This window comes from Camelus dromedarius, chromosome X, assembly GCF_036321535.1.
Source record: "Camelus dromedarius isolate mCamDro1 chromosome X, mCamDro1.pat, whole genome shotgun sequence".
Lineage (NCBI taxonomy): Eukaryota > Metazoa > Chordata > Mammalia > Artiodactyla > Camelidae > Camelus > Camelus dromedarius.
In genome coordinates, this window is record NC_087472.1 from 101,418,451 (window position 1) to 101,437,439 (window position 18,989).

The 18,989-nt window shown below is 40.5% G+C and overlaps 1 pseudogene; it reads right to left on the reverse strand.

Moving 5' to 3' along the window:
* Window positions 1-1,426: 1,426 nt before the first annotated feature.
* Window positions 1,427-18,989, reverse strand: part of LOC116151028 (protein Mdm4-like) — a 44,895-nt pseudogene continuing 27,332 nt past the window's right edge.

An 18,989-nucleotide genomic window follows, 5' to 3' on the forward strand; every position in this document is an offset into this window, starting at 1 on the left:
GAGGCTCAGAAAGTTTGAGGAATCTGTTCCTGATCACATGATAATGGCAGAATTGAATCATCCACGCAGGTCTTCTGGTTCCAATTTCTGTTCCTTGTCATTATACCTCAGTCTAACTAGAAAATAAAACATCCCATCCACAAACAGCTGTCCAACGTTTCATTCCTGGCTATGATAAATGCCAGCGGAATGGTCAAATGGAGCAGGGAGCACGCTTCCCTGCCTTCCCTCCCTAACTCTTGTTGAGGAAGGCCACATTCTACAAAGGGCACTGTTGACCTGAGTGGTTCACTTTGAGAACTAAACTCGTAGCTGCAAATGTTCTTACCATCCTGATGAGGTTGTTTTATTCAGGACATAATAAATAAAGAACACCAAAAAAAAAAAAAAAAAAAACCTGAGCGAATACCTGAGCCCAAACTGTGAGAACTAGACATCTTTAAGAAAAATTCTGTATATAGCAAACTACAAATAGTACACGAGGTGATTCCATATTCACTTTCAGTCATTCTTCACCAAGGAACTGTGGAAAACTTTAGGTAATCATTTTTTTTCCTTGTAAGTAATTATGTGTATTTTAAAAATTTAGATGTCTAATTAAAGATGTGCCAAAAGAAAACTAATCTAAAGTGAAAGTCAGGAAATGGAGGATTACTTGGAAAGGGGCATGAGGAACTTATTTTGGGGTGATGGAAATCTTCTATAGCTTGTTTTCAGTGATGAGTACTCAAATGTCTATAATTCATAGGAAAAGAACCCTTAAGATGTGTGTATTTTATTTTACTTAATTATACTTCAATGTTTTTAATGTAGAAAAGAGTATACCAGTATCTCAAAATTCTTTTGAGGGTATGTTAGCAAAAAATGTGATAACCATTGTTCTAGGGATACATGGAGCACATCTCTTGTTTTTCAAGATTCTTACCCTTTCTTTAGATTTCTCAGAACCATGTAGCTTGACTATGAGGTAAAGTGATCAATAATATATCACATTATTTATGTTTTTGATTATGAGCTTTAGTGTTTTTCTCACAGCCACTTTGGAATTTTATGCCTAAGAACATTCTCCAACAGAATAGAAGAGAAGGATGGGGAGTAAAATTAACTAGGGAAAAGGTTACTCTTCAAATAATTTGGTCAATGAATGTATCTTTCTGTTTGTCTTTGTAATTGCTGCCCCCAGGACCTCATTTTTTGAAAATAATGTAGTGGTTGAAGTAACTTTTCTTGTGAATGGAGTCCCCAAATTGATAATCTAGTTTTAAAGAATTGCTCTTGAATTCTGTAGGAATTTAGAAAGGAAAATGCATGAATCTCATGAATCAATGAACGATGATGCCCCAGGTCATGCTGAGTGGAGACGCTCAGTACTGACAATTTTATCCCTGTCCTGGCCCTGGTTATCATTTCTCTGCAACCCGCTGATTCAGCTTGGCCATAAAACTTTAATAAGCAGTGGAATCTTTTTGCAAAGAGGGCATGAAGCCGCAGGCTTCTTTAATCTTCTGGCACTGTGGCAACAAGTGACAAGGTGGCCTGTGCTTCTGTGAATAATATTCCCGTCTCATGGGCTCCTCTCACCTATGCTACATGACTTCAAGAGATTGTGTTAGTCCGCCTTATTTTCTGTATCTGGTCTCTGCTCTCAAAGGGCACCTGATTGTTCTCCTTGTGCTTGAGATAGTCTTTGGGCTTTCAGAACTGTGAGCCAAACTGTAAGTTCTGCTGAGCTGCAGGGATCAAGAGTTTGGGTTTTTCTTCCTTTCTATATAAGATCTTTGGCTGTAATGACTGGAGCTGAAATGGTTCTTTGGCATCAAGGGACAGCAGTTCCTTCATTTTCCTTCTTTTCAGGTGGGGCAATAATAGCAGGAATGAAGAGATAATGGGCTCACTTAGCACAGTCTGAATACTAATCTTTCCTCAGGGCCAGCAAGGGAAACACCTCTTGTTTAAGAGTTCGATATCTTGCACTCATCCTCAGAAACAACTTCTTCGCCAGTGTCAGTACTTAAGGATGTAGAGTCCTCCAGGTCATTTTTTCCCCACTTCCATCACCTTTTGTCACTTCTGTTCCATATTTTTCCGCTTATTTGATTTGTATTAGCAGCTTCTCCTTTTATTCCAGCACTTAACTGTCTAATACTGACTCCTTAGAAATCCACAAGTCATCCCGAGTGCCTGAAATGATGCAGGACTATCTCCCTCTCTAGGATTTCTGCGTGTATGTGGTAAGGTCAGCAACTTGGGGATACCAGCCTCTTTGGTTCTTTTCCCTGGTGTTGGAACTTTCCTTTGCACATTGCTTCAGTTGGTCTTAGCTTGGAATATCCACGGTGTGGCCCTGGAGTGGTGGTGACAAGATTCCTTCTTAGCTTATCATAGGGAGGACTTGGATATTTCACAGAGAAGCGCTAATGTCCCAGTAGTTCTCCCGAGAGCTCCACTGCAGGATGCCTGAGGCTGCTTCACCAGGACACGCTGGCCTGGATAATGCCTGAGCACTCGAACAGTGCACATTTCACCTTTGTACCTGCCACCTGCAAAATCTTCAGAAGCGGCAGTTCTATTGTACCTGCTGTACACAAAACTCAATCTGATTTGATCAGGATAGAACCAGCAAGAGAGAGAACTATCAGCTGCTTAGCCCTGGGTGGAGGTAGAGAATGATGTTATTTTGCCACTGAGGAAACTGCAGTCCATTGACCCAAAAGTCTAGCTGCTCCAGGGGTTGCTGCGCCTCCGCTGAATCTGGAGGGCGTCTGTCACAGGTCCACAGGCTTCAGGAGTATTTCCAAACAGAGAATAGCTGAGTAGTTTTAAGAGACATTTCTTCCCTGAGACAATCTCTGTGCTCTTCTTGTGCTAATAGCACCCACCCCCTGCCCTAAACAATTCGTGTTCACCAGAACCTCAGAATGTGACCTTATTTGGAAATAGGGTCTTTGCAAATATAATTAATTAAGATAAGGCCATCTAGACCAAGGTGGGCCTTAATGCAATGACTTGTATTCTTTTAAGGAGAGGAGAGGACACAGAACAAAAGCCATGTGGTGACGGAGGCAGAGATGGGGTGATGTGTCTGTAAACCAAGGAGCATGGAGGATTGCTGGTGACCACCAGGAAGCCAGAAAGAGGCAAAGAAGGATCCTTTCCGAGAGCCTCCAAAGTGAGCATGAGTCTGCCCACAATGTGAGCTCAGACTTCTGGCCTCCAGAACTGTGAAAGAACACATTTCTGTTATTTTTAAGCCACCTGGTTTGTAGTGTTTTGTTGCAGCAGCCACAGGAAACGAATGTATTTTCTTTCCCTGTCCACACTCTGAATCATCTGCAAACTCTTCTCTAAATCCCACAGCAGCGAGAAGTTTCAGCATTGTGATTCAGTGTAGCGATTCTGAGGCCAGATTACTTGGGTTTGAATCTTGACACTACCACTCATTAGCTATGTGCCTCCTGACCTATAAAATGGGGCATAAGTGAATGAATAATGTGGAGGGTTTAGAATAGTGCCTGGAACATAGGAAATGCTATCATGTGTTTGTTAGATGAAAAAAAAAAGTCTGTTGGATGGAAATGGCCACATGGAAATGGGAATGGTTCCATAGAGGAGGAACTGGGACATAAGCTTGAACTTCAGAAATTGGGTAAGACTGGTCAGAGGCCACCCAGGTGGGAGAAACAGTGTGAGCAAAGGCTTGCTGGAGGTATAAGGGAAGGGGGTGGCAAGACTCAATGAGAGCAGGACTTCCCACCCTTCTCTCCATGGTGGTTAGCGGCGAAGCTGATAGTATTTGCATATACAATGTGTCAGTGAGGCTGCCTGCAGCTGGACCTGGAGGTCACTGACCAAGGTCCTAGGAACTGAGGTGAGGCAGTACCTTGGCACATCTGAAACCCATTCCCAGCACCTGTGGGGAGCTTGGGATTTGCACAGCACTTCCCAAACTCGAATATGCATTAAAGTGCAGATTTTGACTCCATAGGTCTTGGGTGGGGCCTGAGAGTCTGCATTTCCAGCAAGCAGGGGATGCAGAGGCATATGGTCTAAGGATCACTCTTTGCCTCAAAAATCCTTGCTACTCCAAGTATGGTCCATGGACCAGCAGCATAAGTACATCCTGGGAGCTGGTTAGAAACACTGACTTTCTGGTTGCCCCCACCCCACCCCAAACCTCCTGAATCAGAATCTTCATTTTATGACTAAATCTTTAGTTGATTAATTTGCACTGTAGCCTTTGAGAAGTGCTGCCAGGGGAAGGAGGCGGCTAGCCCAGCTTGCTAAAGGTATGGGTCTAGCCATCTTGGTTCTTAGACCCAGCCACACAATGGATCCTTGTGGGCAGCTTTTAAAAATCCTGATGTCCACGCACAGACATAGTAAACAATCTTATGGTTACCGGGGGAAAGAGAGTGGGAAAGGATAAATTTGGGTGTTTGAGATTTGCAAATGTTAACCACTATATATAAAAATAGATTAAAAATTTTCTCCTGTATAGCACAGGGAACTGTATTCAACATCTTGTAATAATCATTAATGAAAAAGAATATGCAAATGAATATATGTTAAAAAAAATCCTGATGTCCAGATCAAAATAGTTTAGTTAAATTGAAACCTCTGCAAGTGGGGTCTTGGGAAATGAGTAGTATTTTTTAAACTTCTAGGGTGGTTTTAATGTGCACCGAGGGTTCAGAAACCACTGGGCTGGGGGAAAACCCCTAAGCAGGGCTAGAAAGAGAGACTGAGACCATGCAGAGTTCTTACAGGGGTCAGGTCCTTTGCCAGCAGAGCACAGCAGTTAAAGGCGTGGACTCTGGAGCAATCAGGCCCTTCCTGGGTTCAAAACCTTCTTTGTGCCACTTCCCAGCTGTGTGATAGGCAAGGTACTTAACCGCTCTTTGCCTCCATTTCTTTACAATGGGGATGATAATAATAGTAACTATGCCACAGGGTATTTGTGAGGATTAAATGAGTTAAAATGTAAAGTACTTATTATACTGCTTGGCACATAGTCAGTGCTATGGAAATGTTTTTTTATTTAAATACACATTTTATTCTTTCAGATAGGCGATCATGGAAGATTTCTTACTTTCCTATTCCCCTACCCCATCCTCGGTGCCAGGTTCTTGGGCAGCAATCACACCTCTGATTAGGCGCTCAATAAATGTTTGAGGAATGCATGACTGAATGGTTACAATGCCCCCTTGTGTATTCAGTGGGAAGGAATAACAAAACATACAGTCGGTTCTCGATACTTGTATGGGTAGTGGGACCAACTATTCCGGTTTGCCCAGGAAAGAGGTTTCCCTAGACATGTGACTTACAGTGCTAAAACTAGTGAAGTCCCAGGAAAACTGGAACAATTTGGTCGTCCCAAGTATGGGCACCATCCAAATGTCCATTTCCTCAAAATATTGTTTCCAAAAGCACAAGGAGAGACTCCCAAGGCTAACTCATTTATGTGCACACAACAAAGGCAATGGCAGTTTGCTTCCTGGCTGTGGTGTGTGTTTGTGTGCACACACGTGCCTGCTTACACGTGTATACCAACAATAATAGTAGCTGGAATGTAATAGCAGTATGACACATGATATGTGCTGTGGTGAGCAGTTTGCATGCTTAACAGGGAGCATCAGATGGCCTAGTTCAAATACTGGTTATGCCACTTAATGGTTTTGTGATGTTGGGTATGTTTCTTAGCCTCTCTGTGCCTCAATTTCTCCGTCTGCAAAATGGAGATAATAATAGTACCCACCTTTCAGAGTTGTTAGGAGAATAGATCATTTATACATGTGAAGCATTTAGCAGAATGCTGGGCACTTAATACATTTGACTGATGTTAGAGATTATTATTATTATTGTGATCACTATTAACACTGCCAGGCATTCTGCACCCCTCCTTTTCTCACCTCCCAATCTCTACCCTTTGCCATGAGCCCTCTGCATCCTGCCTTCTGTTTCCTCTCCCTGCTGTCTCCCTCCCCAACCAGAGGGGCCATCAACAATTTTACCCTGTTTAGATGGACAGAGCCCCCAGCCCACCCTCAGACACACAAACTGAACACAGCCTTATGTTTTATGCCACTACAGCATTATGAATCTGTGTTAAACTGCATTAAATGAAGATAGAAAACAAATACACCTATTTTTCTCCTTTGATTGGTAGAACAGAGCCAAGAACTAGATGGCAGTGGATGCGAATCTCAGCAAATATGTGGTAAGTTCTGTCCCTACAACCTTAAAGACAAGATGGAGAATCATAAGCCAATCACTGTTAAAACTAAATTATTATGTTTAAAGAATAAGCAAGAGTGCTAAATAATATAGGTTTCTGGTGGAGCAGTAAGATGTTTTTTAAATCTTATCCCATTCACTATTTCTCACCCATGATTTAGATGAAAGTATAGAAGCCACACGTCAGATATGCAGGCGATTACAAAAATAACAAATACTTTTAATGGAGAGTAGGGATGCAAAAATACCAGGACCCTTGAAGCAGTGGGTGAAATAGAACCAGATGAAGTTAACATGGATAAATGTAAATCTTGTGTGAGAGTCCAAATAAAACCCCACTTGAACATGTATAAATTAATATATCTTATATATTATTGCATTACATATCATGTAATTAATGTATTGATTTGAGTTATATATTATTATATTTACATATTATATATAATTATATAATGAATAATATAATGGCATATATTACTATGTGTATGTAGCTTACAATTTTGCATATCCTTTAGACCCAGAAATTCTACTTCTAGGAGTTTATCCTAAAGAAAAATTATACGTATGTGTGGGTTAAGGGAATGGTAAAGAGAGCCTTGAAATAAAGTTCAAGAACTAATAATAATATTTAAAAATTGGAGAGCAACTTAAATATACGTCAGTGGGGATTGATAACAAAATTATGGTAAACGTAAACAAAAGAAAACGAGGCAATTCTTAAAAATTGTTCTGTCCAACAGTATTTCTCACACTGGCATCTGAAAACCTTACACATTAGAATTTGCTGGGATAGTGGTTAAGCATACAGGTTCCTATGCCCTTCCCAGAATACTGAATGAGCATATCTGGGGAAGGATCCAGGGAAATATATTTTTAACAAACACCCTCAGATAATTATGATACAGACTTAAAATTCGAGAATTACCACATAAAAGAACATTTAATGGCATAGGAAATTGTTCATGATATAAGTGACAAAACAAGTTCCAATACAAGAGGATCTGTTTTATGTAAAAATATTTACTTGTGTAGAAGAAATTATGGAAGGATAAAAGCCAAAATGATAACTGTGGTTAATTTGATGTTGTATGGCTTTAATAGAAAGATGGTATGCAGATAGATGGTTCCACTTTATTCTGTACTTGTCATATAATACTTAGAATATTCCATTTGAAGAGATAAAATCTATTTAAATTAAAGTAGATTGGATGTAAGGATGATGGAGAGGAGGAATCAAAGATGGATCCAAAGTTTGGAAGAATGGTGATGCATTATGGAAGTCACAAAGAGAAGCTGGTTTAGAGAAGAAAAATGAGTTGGTTTTGATCATGGCGGGTTTGAGGTACTGGTGGCACATCCAGCAGGAAATAACCAAAAGGAAGCTGGGATTCTGAATCTAGAATTCAAGAAATTGAATGGGGCTAGAGCTGTAGATTTAAAGACAGTAGAAGTTTTAGGAATTAATCCACTCCTAAAGGAGGAAGATTGAATAGAGATAGAAGAGAAGTGGCTAAGATCAGCTCCCTAGAGAATGCCTTTGATTAGTGGAAAGGAAGGGAAGAAAAGCCAGTAAAAGAATTAAAGAGGACATGGTCAGAAAGGTAGAGGATGAACCAGTAAGATCCAGTGTCACCAACCATCCCTCAGGGGAAAGAGTTTCGAGGAGGAGGAAAAGGTCAAAGAGGACGAAGACAAAGAGTTGGCCCCTGGACGGGACAAATAGGTCAGTGGGGACCTTCTGCAGAGTTGTTTTGGAGAGCAATGGCATCTATAGGCAGGTGGCAAGGAATTAAGGAACAGTCAAGTGGTGATGAAGGCCAGGGGGCTGATGCAGTCATTGCTGCATTTTTAGGACACTTAGTGGCCTCCCTCATTGTGGAGAAATGACTCCATGGTTTTTCATACTCCTTTCAAGATGAGGCTGGGACAATTTCCCCCAGCATTCTTTCTCCCAGAAAAACTGAACTGGAATTTGGGTTGTCCGTCTTTTCATGGAACTTTCAGTCACTCTGTGCAGTATAATTTTTTGAGCAGTAATTTATATTTTCCCTCCCTGAATTTTTCCCTTTCTTCCCTCACTCTTCTTTATTTTCCTGGTGAAGGTTTGGGGCTGAACAAGGAGTAGAAGTTACTTACATTTTCCTTCCTGGCTTTTGTTCCTAAAAACCTGGGTCCCTCCAGAGAATTGTAATGGTGTCCTAGAGTATAGGGCAAGAGAGAGAAGATCTTGGAGGAGAACAAGTAAGATTTCCCTAAGACTAAAAAGAAATTCTTCTGGCTTGGAACAGGAAAGATGTCTGAGAGCCTGGCGAGCCACAGGTTTCTATATTCTTCATCCTGACAGTACCAGGAGAGGAGGCCAATTTTAGACAATAAAGCTGAGGGAATTAGGACCAGGGCTAGGTGAATCCCTGTCCAGCCAGGGATTCCCCAGCCCTCAGCACAGCCAAGGACCAGCTGTCTGGGGAGCTGAAGGGGCCTCGTGGACTGAGTCTGTGGCATCTTGATGATACCACTGTACCTCCCTGAGATCCAGAAGATCACCTTGATATCTTAGCACTGCCTGAGACCTAGAACCTTGGTACCCCAAAAGCATGGGAGAGAGCACTCAAGAATGTCTGGGATTGAATTTCCTGCTTGGCAGGATGGGGCTGGTCTATTTACAGAAAATAAAGACATGCAGTGTTTCTTGCTCACCTGAGTTTGTGCATGGAGATTTATGTCTGCTACACTGCAAGAAATCAGGTTCATATTCACAAGCAAGGTGAGTGCTTTCTTTACATGGGAAGAAAACCAAGATGTTGGAGTGGGGATCTCCAGATGATGTGAAACTGGTATGTAGGTAGCTGTCAGTTTGATAGGATGTGTGAAGGAGGATAGAAAACAGTGATTGCACTGTCAGAGAAAATGGATTCCAGTCCATCTCTGCTTGCACATCTTACAACTTTGGCCATAGTTCAATCCCCCGGCCTCAGTTTCCTCATATGCAAAATAAAAGCATTAGCTTAAGTGAGCACTAAGGCTCCTCCCGCATTCTGAGACCGTTTGGCTTGACTCTCCCCTTTCTCATGGCAAACTGAATTTCTTATCTCTGAGAAATGAGGTGAATTAATCAGCCCTATTGCTGCTGAGCTGCAGTCAACTGAGCCTGGCACACATGAAAAAAGCACCAAACTGGGACAGCTTGCATTACTGAGGAGGCTACAAGTGTGTATTTTAATTTCCAGGATTTCAGATATGGTGTATGAGCCCCTGCACATTTAATTGAAGGGGGACAAAAGGTGATTAAACTACTAAGTTTGCTCTTTAAGGCTGGCCCATCCAGTGAAGATGGGTTTGTATCCTAGTCTCAGAAGGCTAATTTATCACTCCAGAGAGCAATTTCTCATTAACACAGCGTCAGTACTGCTGGGGATTGACTAGACTACCTTTGGAAGAGGTTAAATTACCTTTTAATCAGTGTATGGAAAAACAAAGCTTCTGTTCCATCATGGCATTACCAGCCTTGCTAACTTGACATCTTATAAAAACTAAGGCAGTTCTAACTATACCAGTGTGATATGGCCAGGATTATTTCCAGAGAGGCAGAAGACAGGAAAGGAGGGTTCCTGCAGCTGCTATCCAAACTGGCATAATTGATGTGGGTGCAGTGGGTTATAGCTAATGGTCTGTGTTTAATTATGAAGGCAGTGACACAAGGCCTCGAGGATGCTAAGGCACTAACCAGATGATGTACCACTTTCTCAGTAAAAGCTTGCTGAATAGGGTCAGTACGGTGACGAAGTGGTCTAAATTCCACGTTTCTCCTGGGATTTGGGCTTGGTCCCCGAGAGGCACAGGGCTATATTCATAAGATGTATCCAAATTCACACTGACAGGGTCTCCTGGGAAAATAGTCACACACAGGCCCCATATGAAGGTGCTTTGAAATCCACTGCTCTAGGAATTCATACCCCATTTAAATCAGGATCATTTGCATTGACACATTGATTTGTATATAAACCTCATCAGCCACAGTGGAAAGATGGGACTTTTCATCTCTTCGCATTCCTCAGAGCAATAAAAACGACAAGCCAACAATTCTTTATCCACTACCTTGAAAAAATAATGACAATAATTCTTGTCAAACTGCATATCCTTTATCAACTTTTAGCAATAGAACCTTCAGGTTTTAGCTGGACACATGGCTGCCCAGCTAGAGAGTACATTTCTCAGCCTCTGTGGCAGCAAAGTGAGACCATGTGATTCAGTTTTAACCAATAAGAAGGAGCAGAAGTGATGTGTGTAACATCTGAGTTATGCTCATAAAGGAAACTGCTCATCCTTCACTTATTCTTTTCTCCTTCTTGTGGGTGGTAATGAGTTTGTGATGGGTAGTGATTCAGTTTCAGTCTTGAAGATAAGAAAGATACCTGTTGGGATAATGGAACAGTAACAGAAGAGGGACTTGAGTCCCTAGATGATCTTGGGAAGCACCGTCATCCTACCTCCATCAACTGCCCACAAACTGGGACTTTGATAGAGAACCACATCTTCCATCTTGTTTAAGCTGCTGCTATTTTGGTCTCTGTTACAATAAATGTGGTGATTTACACGGGCAAAGCACCTACAGTTTGCGAAGTGCTTTCTTTTATATATTTTATCTCTCAGCTTCACAAAGACAAGCAGGTGAAGTAGACAGGTTGGGGAGTGATCAGAGTATCTACTTGATGAGGGGGAAAACTGAGGCTCAGAGAAGCCGTACCTTTTGTCCTCAGTTATGTACCTATGCAGATACGGAGCTGCATCTTAAACCCAGGTATTCTCACTCCTACCTTAGTGTTCCTTTAACTGTAGTATTGCTTCTTGGTCCTTGAAAACCTCAACACATAGTCCTGCATGTGCATGAGAGGGAAATCTCCTTTCATTGAAACTCTTGTTGTTTTGATGGCTTAAGCATCCCTGTCTAGCTCTTCTCCTCTCCTTTCCACCTCCTGCAGACCATCCTCTCAAAAACAAAAAAAGCAAAGCCCCATAAAGCAGGGTTTTTAAAAATGGTTGATGATTTGCTTAATATGAGAACTGCCAAGGTTTGGAGGGGGGTAGTGGGAGTTGTAGTGGGAGGAGTATTTTATCAATGACATTGTTTAGAATTGTCAGCACATGGAGTAATAAAAAGCAGAACAACTTTTAGTCAGTTTTATGATTGTTTTAAAATTCTCTACAGACAATGAACCCCTTATTACCTGTACCCCAGTTTTGCCTGTGCCTTGCATAGACCACTTCCGCCATCCCCTCAATAGTATGCCACAAAATAATAGTAATGAATGAAAGCAAAATCATAAAATGCAAAATCCAATTGACTCTTGTCTTGCTCTCTTTGACATGTATACATGTCCCGGAAATGGTTGGGGTTTTTGTACCAATTGTCACCTGTTACATTTAGAAGAGCTCCTGTAAAGAAAAGGAAAGCTTGTCTGTTTCCTTGGGTTTTTCCTACCCTCTTATCTCCATAGTTACAAAAGTTGGTTCTGTGCATTTTTTAAAAAGTTGGCATCTTGCCCAACTCAAATTGATTATAAAGATTGGGAGGGACAGTTGAGATCTGCAGCTTGATTCTCCAGTAAGTTGGCTGTTTAGAAAGATAGCATTGACAGCCGAGACAGCCTGCAGATGGGAAGGCAAGTCTGGAGATTCCCTTGTTTATTACGGAGCTGCTGAATGACTCACTAGGTTGGGCTCTTCCTTGAAAAGGTAAGTGCCAAAGTGCCTGGGAGAAATCAGTGAAAAGATTCTTTCCTCAAAGGCTTTACAGTAGGGTTACTAGATTAAGTACAAGACACCAGTTAAATATGCATTTCAGATAAACAGCAAGTACTTTTTTTAGTGTAAGTGTGTCCCCTAATATTTTATGGGATATACTTACCCTGAAAACATAGATGCTCAGTTATACTTGCATTTCAGATAAACAAGAATAATTTTTTTAGTATAAGTATGTCCCAAGAAATATTTGGGATATGCTTATATTTTAACATTATTTCTCATTTATCTGAAATGCAGATTTTTAACATGGCATCCTATACTTTTAATTGCTAAATCTAGCAGCCCTACTTAAAGAAATCTAGCAAGATTTTATGAAATGTTCTCTGTCAATTCAGGGCTAGCTAACATTGTTTTTCTCAAAGGATTATGTAGGCTGTTGGTTTTATTTACTGGTTGGTTGGGGACATACAGGGGAGAAGGTCAAGGGGAAAGAGACTGGACTGGAAGACAGGAGACTGGAGCCTGAGTCTTGTTCTGCCAGTAAACAGCTGTGTGAAGTTGAAAAAGGCACTTCACCTGTCTGAGCCTTAGTGTCCTAAAAGGAGAGGATTGAATAGTCCCTCTAAGGATAAAATGATTCCATAGTCCCATGTCATTCTCCATGTTACAAATATGATGGAATTCATTTTCCCTAGAGATGATCTAGGTTGGCTCTGTCCAATAGAAATAAAATGCAAGTCACATGTGTAATTTTAGCTTTTCTATTGGTCACATTATAAAAGCAAAAGATGAAGTTAATTTTACTAATATATTTTAGTTAAGCAATTATATTAAATATCAATTATATTAAAATATCATTTACTATGTAATCAATATAAAATTATTAATGAGATAATTTACATCATCTCATTAATATAATGTACTAAGGTCCTCAAAATCTGGTGTGAAACCTTAAAGCACATCTCAGTTTTGACTGGCCACATTTAAGGTACCAGTAGCCACATGTGGCTGTTGTACAGCACAGGTATAGGCTAAATAAATAACTAGATAGATAACTAGATAAATAAATAAATTTTAGCCAGTTAGACAAATTCAGAAATGAGCAGTCTGTAGCAGGTTATGGAGAGAAATTAGGCTATTGGGGAATGTGTTCATAGGCTTTTTAAAATTAATGTACAGTTGATACTTACTATTCATGGATTCCATATTTGTGAGTTCACCTACTTGCTAAAATTTATTTGTGACCTAGATGAATACTTTTGTGGTCATTTGTGAACATGGCATGTGCACAGCGTGAAAAATCTGAGTTGTTCAATGCATACGTTCCCAGCTGAGGGTGAACAAGACGAAGCACTGCCTTCTTGTATCGGCTCTCATACTGCAAACAAGTGTCCTTTTTGTGGTCTGTTTACTGCCACATTTTTCGCATCTTTGTGCCTTTTGTGAGTGATTTCGCTGTTTCAGACAGCCCCCAAGCATAGTGCTGAGTGCTGTCTAATGCTCCTAAGTGTAAGAAGGCTGTGATGTGACCTATGGAGAAAATACGTGTGTTAGATAAACCTGCCATTTCTCCAAGGAGCCCTAGTTCCTTTTATTAGAGAATGTGTTAGAAACCAAGATCTGGATATTAAGCTTGTTTGTTGTTACTGGGGCGTTATTCCTTTTAGGCCCTCTCAGTTGACAGAGTAAAGAAATACATGTGTGTATACTAACCCATGCATGCATACATATAAATATTTCTTTATATATCCGTATGTATCTATATTAAGCTAAACATGAGTTCATACCGATGTCTCCAACTAATCCATTACCACCTGGATCCTTCTAGCCTTCTCCCCTTGCTGATCTGTAAATTTCCACTCCAGCAGTGAGAACCTGGGTCCCACCATCTGCCATCCATTTACTCAATTGTTCAATTCCAGTGAACATGTATAGAAGTTCTAGCCGTACATAAATATCATAGGCTTTTATAAAATGAATTTATTTCCATTATAAAAGTAATACATGTTTAACAAAGAAAATGTAAAACTAGATACAAATTGGGAAGGAGCATCAAAAATAGGCCTCATCAGCCAAGTACAACCTTTGCTGATATATAGCGTTCTTTCCTTTCTCAGTGGCCCTTTAATCCAGCCAAACTCTCCCCACACCCTCTAAAGCTGTTCTCTGCTGATGTTGTCAAGTGTCCATAGGCTGTCACTTGCTACTGAAATGAGAAGAGAGCTAGCTTTCTGTGCAGGGGGCACAGGGATCCTGGGAGAATTCATGATCCTAGATGATTTAACCATAAAGTGAGCACAAAATAAGAAAAAAGTTAATGTGGCAGGTAGAACAAATAAATAAGGGAAGTGAGGAGGTGGGATGGTTTATCCACAGGCACTGATTTAGTTAAGCAACATATAAAAACTTCTTGATGTTTTAGAACAAAACAAAACAAAAAACCAGATGCTCTCTAAGTCCATGGCCTTGTGCATGACACTTGACCACTCTGGGGTTTAGTTTATGCAAAATGGTGATGTGAGCCCAATTGTTTCAAAAGTGTCTTCTCTGATCCTATGACCTATGAACCATTGAATGGTAATGAGCACTTCCAGAACCCTCAGCAAAGCCTCCTGTTATGTATCTCGATCTGGCTGATAGTTGCACAGATGGGTTTACTTTGTAAAAATTCACTGAGCTGTATACTTATGATTTGTGCACTTGTCTTTATGTTTGTTTTTCTTCAATTTAAAAAGTTTACAAAAGGAAAAATGGCATGTCACCTTATCCACCCCTCTTCAAACAGGGAACCTTACATAATTTTCAAAGTCCAAGAGTCACAGAAATGGCAGAGCCCAGAGAAGGCAGCCATGAAGCCATGAGCTAGCAATGAAGAGGCCCCACAACTCCATCCCAGCTCCCACAAGGCCACCTGTCCTTCCAGGTGTAAGCATAAGATCCAGATCACTGTGACCTTTACTTAATCTCTCAGTTCCCCCATCCATACAACAAAGATAATAATAACAATGCCTATTTCTTAGCATTTTGTGGAGATTAAGTAAGTGAATACATATAAAGTGCTTGGAATAGTGCCTTCCACCTACTAAGTGCTCAGTAAACATTTGTTAAATCGATGATGAAGATGATGATAATTTTCACATATGTTCTTAAGCCCACAAGGCCCAAGGCCACCAGAGTGACTCTCTGTTACTTTCAAACAAGAGTCTAGTTCTTTTAACTGATATTTTAATTCCAAAGTGTGGGGATCAATATTAATTCCATTCTGGCGTTACTTCCACTCACAACTCTTCTTCCAAACATGCACCAGTGTCCTCTCTCCAGGCTGTCCTCTGAAATGGTTGACTGCTTAGTGTCGTGGCTGTTAGTGGCTTCACCATCATATGAAGGCAGCCTATGGATGTTTTAGGCAATAGAGGACTTCTGGAAGGCTGGAAGCACAGGGACCTTGCAGCAGGGCTGATCTGAGCAGAGAAGAGGGAAGACACGCTAGGTATATGGATGTGAACCTGGCATGCAAAAATAACTTTTAAGATGAATGGTAAACTGGAAATGTGTGCTCAACTGATAGCAGCATTCTTTTTTAACTGAAGTATAATTGACTTACAATATTATATTCAGGTATACAGCACAGTGTTTTGATATTTTTACACATTACACAATAGTCACCATGATAAGTCTAGATACCATCAGTTGCTATACAAAGTTATTACAACATTATTGACCATATTCCCTGTGCTGTACATTATATACCCATTCCTTATTTATGTTATAACTCCAAGTTTGTACCTCCTAATCTCCCTCAGCTATTTCACTCATGCCCCCAACCCCTCCTCTCTGGCAACCACCTGATTGTTCTCTGTACTAAAGACTCTGTTTCAGTTTTGCTATGTTTGTTTATTTGTTTTGTTTTTTAGATTCCACATATGAATGAAGTCATATGATATTTATCTTTCTCCATCTGACTTATTTCACCTAGCATAATACCCTCTTGGTCAATCCATGCTGTCCTAAATGACAAGAACTCATTCTCTTTATGGCTGAGTAGTATTCCAGTGTGTGTGTGTGTGTGTGTGTGTGTGTGTGTGAGAGAGAGAGAGAGAGAGAGAGAGAAAACATCTTTATCCACTCATCTATTGATGGGCACTTAGATTGCTTCCATACTTGGCTATTGTAAGTAATGCTGCAGTGAACATAGGGGTGCATGTGATACAGTATCCTAACATATGTCCTCCTCAACTGAAACCCTGACATCTTGAAGCCTTCCAAAACGCTAAGTTGCCAGGACCTCTAGGAGAAGGTAATTGTCTTAGCTTGGGTTCCTCCCAAAATAGGGACTCTGAAATGGAGCTGTTTGGAGAGTTGGTTCGAGGAAACACAGTAGGGGAGCAGGAAAGTGAAACAGGAAGGGAAGGCTGCCAATAAAGAATGTGATATCAAGCCAATTATTACTGTGGGCTACTGGCATTAGTAACCCAGCACTCCTGGTCTGCCACATGGGAGGGCAGTGCAGACTTCAGGGGCCAGAAAAGGCAAAGAAATGCAGATTCTGGCAAATAGAAGTGGCAGGCTGGAATGCACTGAAGTGGCAAGGACAAGGGAACACAGGCCAAACCCTGACTGTGTCTGTTACAATAACCCAGGCATCATTGGAAGTTGTGGCTACGTCTGCACTTCTGGGGATCAGGTGGTTGTCTTACAAGCCATACTGACAAGCTGTGATTTGTCATTTTGCAAATCATTTGAGTTGAGACAAATGTGATGGTTCTCCTTAAATGGTAATTGCATTTTCCTGGAAATCAACACAGGTTTGTTTATATGCCACTTGGATGTTGCAGCACATAGCACACGCAGATCTTGAACATCTTGAAAAAGCAGTACAGGGACCCAGCACAAGTCTGTTCACAGACCTGCCCAGAGGACACCACATGGCATGTTATTTCCTCCTCTCAACTGCATGTCACCAACAAAGGAACCCTACATGTTAGAAATGGTGCTGTTCAGAGATCTCGCAGCAGGCTACAGACGTGAGATTTCTGTCAGTGGCAGGTCTGGCATCCTTTCTGCAGTGTGTCAGTGGCATGGATGAATACTCAGGATGGGGAAGGTTGCTATTTTAATTTACATGCTATTGCTACCGTTTTGGCTGGCTTACCCAGAATGCCCCGGATACCTATTTGAATGGGAAGTGTTCCATATTTGCAAGACAGACCATCTTGTGGAAATTGGTGTTTTGTCACTCTCTTGAACAGTGTGAAGTTAGGAAAATGGCTTGTGTGTCTTGTTTGTGTTATAGAATTCTAGCATTTTTTCCTCCCTGTCTTTCTCTCTCAAGGGAGCTGAGAAAAGCCGAAAGGATCCTTTTTACCATTTCTTCAGAACCATCTAGCATGAAAAATACAACCTTCTGTTACACCTTAATTATTGTTTGCAAAAAGTAGGAGTAGTTTCATGCCATGATTTCTATATATTACTAAAATTGCTTGGCAGAAATTTGAAAGCTATCAGAAATCATTTTTGTTTTTGAAAATTTCTTCTTTTTATTTTTCTCTTGCAATAGTGGTAAATTAAACAAAAGTGATCCTTTGTCCAAGGCCCAATATGATGGTCTGATTTACTTGAGATATTTATTCTTAGAAGCCATATAATTTCCTTTATATTCTAACTATTTTTTATATCATATTTCTATGAATTATTGAATTAACACATTATTCTTCATTTTGATATGTGAATTTTGCTTATAGAACACTCATATTGCCATATATAATATATTTGCATATTTAAAATGATGAAAAGAAGCATTCAAAATTCCAACAAGAGTCTCATATAATTGCAGTGATGTAATAAAATATAATGCAATGAAAATGCAGTTTATCCCAAGGAAATGTTTGGCCAAATGCAAATGTCACTGTTTTCTGACCCTAATTTTCAAGCTACTATCTGACATTTACATTGTGTATCATTAAGAGCATACACAAGTGTATCATGTCTTTGGGGGACTAATTTTACATAAATTAGGTGTCTCTATGATTTCTTTGTATGATGGAGTATTCAGTGTATATTAGGAATGTCACGTAGATCATCCTTCCACACCCTCCTGCCCGCCCAACACCCATCACAAGAATGCTGGAAGTAAACTAGAATAAAGAGATTTAAGAGTTTTTCTGAGTCACTCTGAAAAAAATCAACAGCAGTTATTTCCAACAGTAAGACAAAGACCTCCCTCCTATTACTAACTCATAGTAACGCTGAAAAAACACATCACCAGAATTTAAATAAATACATGAGCTCAGAAAAGGATAAAGGGCAATCCCCAAATGCCAGACAGGAAGAAAGGAACTATAGTCAGAGCAGTAAGGCCAAACAGGTACCACAGTGGACTATGAAGATTTCACACCCAGGTATGGGCCCCACAGGTGGGGACCTCTGTGGTACATGAAATGAGGCTCCAGACCTTGACAATGCAGGGGAGCTGCCATCTCAGGCAGTTGTTCCATCCACGTTCTAAAAGGCAACTGGGAAGCTTGCTAGGGAAGCCACCCCAGCCCAGGGAAATTACGAGGAGGTTGGCATCTGGTCCCTTGGGTGGAAAGAAGTCATCTGCAGGAAATGAAAAACCCAGAACTGTGCCCTACTCTATGCTGAGTTTATATTCACTGTACCTGTGTGGCACAGGAAACCCAAGCCAAACAACTAACATCAAAATGTATCTAGAACCTTTGAAACCTGCAGAATTCCCAATTGAAACAAAAGTAAAACCACTCCACAGATACTTTCTCAAAACTATTGATTCACGGGACTCCAGGAAAAAAAAACATGCTAAAGAGAAACTCACAATAAAAGATTATGAATGTATATAAAACAATGCACCGATTGTGAGGGACAGTTAGAAAGCTCAGCAAACAAGAGAATTAGCACCCCAAATTGTATATAGTAGAGTAATCTTAAAGACACTCTAACATAAGTATATTTTACATAGTTAAAGACTTAAAAGCAAGAAACCAAAATGAAACCCA